Below are 5,024 nucleotides of genomic sequence, written 5' to 3' on the forward strand. Positions count from 1 at the left end.
AAAGCACAGTGCTATCAACCACAGCACAAGGGCACAAACAGTTTACCTATTTCTTTTCCATTGTCTTTCCACTCATTCCCCCTCTCTGCCATCCTTCTTAATGATCTCGTTCACTTTCCCCTACTTTCCACATCAGAAGGATCACTGAGAATCACCCACCATGGAATCTGAAGAGACCAAGAGGAACAATGCTCTGAAGAATCAGCAGGGCAGAGGAACATCAGCTGGGGGCACAGGATCCTTCTGGCCATGCCAGCACCGATCCCCGTGGGAGATGAGCTCCCCAGCATTCCTCTTGCTTTTCTGGGGAGCTCTGAAACCTGCCCTGAGCTCCAGGCTGATGGAGCTAGACCACAATCAGGAGTGACTTTAAACCCAGACTGAGGATGCTGTGGACCAAATCTGCAGGTAATGTGAATGAGCACCAATGTCAAGGCAGATTTATACCAGCTGAGGAATTTGTTTTCACCCCAGCTCATCTCACAAGAATAAAGCACTTTCTTTCCTCGGTCATGAGACACGAGCAGGGCTTGCAGGGCTCTGTCTCCAACTCCCTCGAGAGCCAGGCCTGCCTCCTGAGGCTGCAGCAGTCTCACCCAGGATGTTTGGTCTTTTAATTCAATTCCCTTAAACCAACAAGGCTGCCTAGGCTTTTCCCTTCCGTTCTGATTAGCAGACCAAATATGTTCTACATGAATTGCATAATTATATCAGCAAATCCATTTTCTCCTGCAATTTTTTTTCTCCAGTTTCTCAAACTGCAGGGCTTTTTCCCCTGCAGAACTCCCCAAAGAGATGCCACAAAGCTAAGCAATCATGCAAAAAGATTTATGACAGTCATTTGTATACATGAGTATGCTCACAGACATTCAAGTTCCCTCTTCTGTCTTCTCCTTTTATTTAGTGTGAAAGCACAAGCTGTTCCTAAGTCACATTTATACATTTTTCATAAATCAGATACACTACTCATATCATTTTAGAGATGGACATGAGGGTGTTTTGTGTGTTTTCTTTTTTCAGGGTCCCAGCACATCTCTTGCTTTTCCTGGAGTCTTTAGCAAGCATCAAATTTAATGAAAAGGGACACTCACCTCATGGTTAATTGACCTGGACTGAGCCTTTATGAGGCAGAGATGAGCAGTAATGCACCCCCAAAAGTGCAACAGGAGTTACTGCAGAGTGTCCTGCAGGGCCCCACCACAGCCTAGTGATTCATTAGCACTAAAACAGCAAGAGCTGGTTAAAGCATGTGATTCATGAAAACTAACACAGATACATCCCTGTACCTGCTGTGGACCTGCAGAACAAACACAGGCATCTCCCTCAGCTTTTTCCCCATCTCAGTTTCCCATTTGCAAAAGCCTGCCCGATTTTACAGGTTATTGTCCTCAACCCAGCTCCTTCTCCCTGAAAAAATTAAGAAAACTGTACAGGCTGGGAACAAATCTACCTTTTTGCCCTAAGAAAAACTAGCAGTATACATATATCTCATCTTGCAATCTACACAATTATTTATTTTTTCGCTTTCTTGGGGAGAAGTTGAACAAAACCTTTTTCATTCTCGTCAAATGCATATTTGCAGAACGCTGGCATTTATTAGACACAAAAGCTAGAGAAGGTGACAATAAAAGTCGAGTAAAAAGAGAGTTTGGGCTCTTTCTTGTGACTAAAAGACAAAGCCTTGCTAGATAAAATCAGATATTTTCTGAAAAGATTTCATTTAACTGAACATAACTAGTTTTCATGCTGCTGATGTTTGCCTAATACATAGGACTGCTGAAGCTCAATTCAGAAAGGCTTTGAAATCACACTGAAAGATGGCATTTCTGTACAAGAGCAGCATCAGAAAACATTCCATATTTTAGTAGTCCAGAGTATCAAGATCACTCAGCAGTGGAAAGTGGTGAAAGGGAGAGGACATAAACCTATCAAAACAAGCTGAGGATCTGTCCAGATTAGAGAGAACTGGGAACAAGAAGCCTCTTTATTTTTAAATACTTTGTTATTCAAAGCCTAGCATGACTGGAATTATTACTGGAAATATTGATATATGTTGAAAGAATAAAGACGAATATGACAAGAAGAAGGGGAAAACAACTGACACATCAGGAAAGAAACAGTTTCTAACTGGTGGCAATTAAACCTGGGCATGGAGGTAAGTCTCCTGATGTGGTTTTATTTCTGATTGCTGCAGAAGTGGATATGTGAAGCTGTAAAGCCAGTCAAAATGTGCCTCTCTCAAGATCTATGGGTTGTGCACTTGGCAGAATATTTCTTACAGGGATATCAAGCCACTGCTCCCACTGCTCATTTAAATAATCCTGTAACGATAACAGGTAATGCTCTAATTAAAAACATTCTTTTCCATCATGTAAATCATTTTAAAGATACCTGTGACTGATATGATGGACATTACAAATTCTGGTAGCACCCACCCAAGCCTGTGCCAGCAGCACTCTAGTATATAATTTTATCTAATTGATCAATTAAATTAAAATAATCTTTGAAACGCGCTATAATAAGAGTTGTATAATTCCTGTGCTCCCTATTATATTCCTTGCTTCTTTATCTACTCTGTCTCACTAAAATATTCGTCCAGGTCCTGGCTGAGTAATAAAATGGCAGCTCTGACGGTTTCATGGCAGAACAGGGGATGAACTATGGCTGAACAATTCCATTAATTCCAGCCTCTCCCCGTGTTAACCATTTCCTGCTGTTATAAAAAGTATTGAACCACATCCTTTTCTACATCCCAGTCACTTCACTGCTTACAGCAATTCCCAGCCTTTAGAAGACAACCCAAACTAACACAAAGCCGTTCATGAGATGCTGTATTTCTGCTGGGTATAGACAGGACCTTCTATGGAACAACTCCCACTGGTTCTTCCAGGCCTCCCACTAGAGATGTGCTAAATTATGGTAAATCACATTAACTCACACCAGGTTTGGGGCTCCTTTGTGTCAGTGCATTTTCCTGACTCTGTACATATTGTCCATTTTCTCAGTCAGCAGTGTTGTCCTTCAGGGGGAAACAGATGCTGGCTCAGATATGGAGCCTTCAGACAAAAAGCTTTTGCTGGGGAAAATCAGTGATTTCATGAGTAAGTGAACAGCCAACACGTTAAATGTCAGGAGGTATTGAAATGCATGGCAGCTCCTCTCCACGTTGTTCAGTGCCTCTGAACAACTGCTGAGGCTTGAGGGACTTGTCTGGAGGGATTCTAAGCAAAGCTACAAATAAGCTATTCAAGTAGTATCTCCTTCTAAAGATGAGATCCCATGTTCAAGCGAGGACAGTGATCGTATCATATGCTCATCTACCTCCTCATGTCCCAAAGGCCTGAAAAATGGTTTAAAATTTATTTCCCTATACAGTGTTTTTGCTACCAGACACTCAACCTAGAGAGTCTGCAAGCTGGAGTAGGAGTGCTTGCAGAAACTCAGGGAGGAGCTTTTTTTTTCCTTAATAGACTCCTCAAATAAAAAACCCCACATGATCTAGCTCTACTGAGCTGCAGGCTGTCTAGCTGTGTAACAAGTCCCACTATTTCCATGTGTCTTGGTCTTTCAGTGCTTATCCAAGCTGTTTGATTCACTAAGAAGCATCAAATTAGTGTTTAAAAAGTTTTAGCATGTGACTTTGAGAAGGCAAGACTTTTTTTGTCTTCCTCTTCCTCTGCAGAACAGCTTTTGCATGGCAAGCCTTTGCAAAGCTTGGATGGCAATTTATACAGTAAGTCCTGACTTCTGCACTGGCAGAACTAATCCTCTGAGCTTCAGCAACCTCCATCACCTGTAAAATATGCTAATTCCTACTTAACATCTACCTGGCCAGAGCTCAACATGCATTGAAGTCACAGTCATCAAATGCATCACTGTCAGTGCTTCCAGACTTACACGGTTGTAAAGGAGAAATACCTGACCCATAAGACATTAATTCCTATTTTTTCTTTAGTTAATGAAATGAGGGGTTTTTTGCAGGTCTGAGGCCTCCTGTCTCTACACATCTATGCTCCTATAAAACTGCTCTTCCTCCTTAAATTCCCTTTAAAATTATACCTTCTAGTTCACAGCACTTCATCCAAAGGCAGGTGGGCACATGGTTACAAGGGCAGTCCCCATGGAACCATTCCATGCTCTAAGGCAATGCCCACTGGAATGATGTTGGGATGTGCAGCATCTTCAAGGACACAGGTGGTGCCAGCACTTAAAATGTGACAGCAGCAGACAGGGAAAAACAGCCAAGCCTAAGAAAGAGCTCATGGCCCTGTGGAAATCATGTACAGGTATTTTTTTATCTCATCATCCCATGAGCAGTGACAACACACAATTATCTCACCCTCTCTGTCTTTTGTAAGAAACAGTACACATCCTTTTCCAGGTGGAATTCATAGGCAGTTTAAAGTGAGTTCTGCTTGCTTTGCATTATTTGGGGACAAAAATTCCCATATAAGTGAAAGCTGAGAGACAACTGGTCTAGGGGAGTAGCAAAAAAAAAAAAAAAAAAAAACCACCAAGAAAATGAAAAGAGAGGGGAACAGAAAAACTACAAGAGGAGAACTGCAATAAACCCAATCTACGTCCTTCACAAAGAGCATTTTGTCTTTCATGTTCACTTACAATCATTTTGTAAACCCTGAAGAAAGAAATCTAAAGATCTCAGTCTTACTCAGGAAAGAAGGAAGCTGTTAAGGGAGATGCTGCCCTGCCCAGGTGACGACAGCCTTCCCTGGGAGCTGCTTCCCACTTTTTCACAACTCAGTACCTTGCAAATGAAATCTCTCAGCTCAGGCAGACAGATCAGGGAAATTCTATTCCAGTCAGCCAAGATCGATGAGCAGACTACTGACCAGTAAAAAGAGTCAAGAATTAGCAAAGCAAAGGACTTTTTAATGGAACTTTATATTGTCTATCTCCATCTGCCATCGAGAGTCTTCAGTCACAGCGTGAGATTTATTCAGACATTAGAACCACCTAGCCTTACCCTGACATTGGGACTTAACATGCCTTCTCTTGTTAATATC

General features: G+C 41.9%; 1 long non-coding RNA gene across 1 annotated transcript; it reads right to left on the minus strand.

The window, feature by feature from the left end:
• Nucleotides 1-2,156: 2,156 nt before the first annotated feature.
• LOC135423968 (uncharacterized) lies at nucleotides 2,157-3,072 on the minus strand. The gene is made up of 2 exons (XR_010435041.1): nucleotides 2,939-3,072; nucleotides 2,157-2,321 (listed from the first exon to the last, which is right to left on the minus strand). It is a non-coding gene; the product is annotated as an uncharacterized LOC135423968 (long non-coding RNA).
• Between the last annotated feature and the right edge of the window lie 1,952 nt (nucleotides 3,073-5,024).

This window comes from Pseudopipra pipra, chromosome 18 (genome assembly GCF_036250125.1).
Source record: "Pseudopipra pipra isolate bDixPip1 chromosome 18, bDixPip1.hap1, whole genome shotgun sequence".
Lineage (NCBI taxonomy): Eukaryota > Metazoa > Chordata > Aves > Passeriformes > Pipridae > Pseudopipra > Pseudopipra pipra.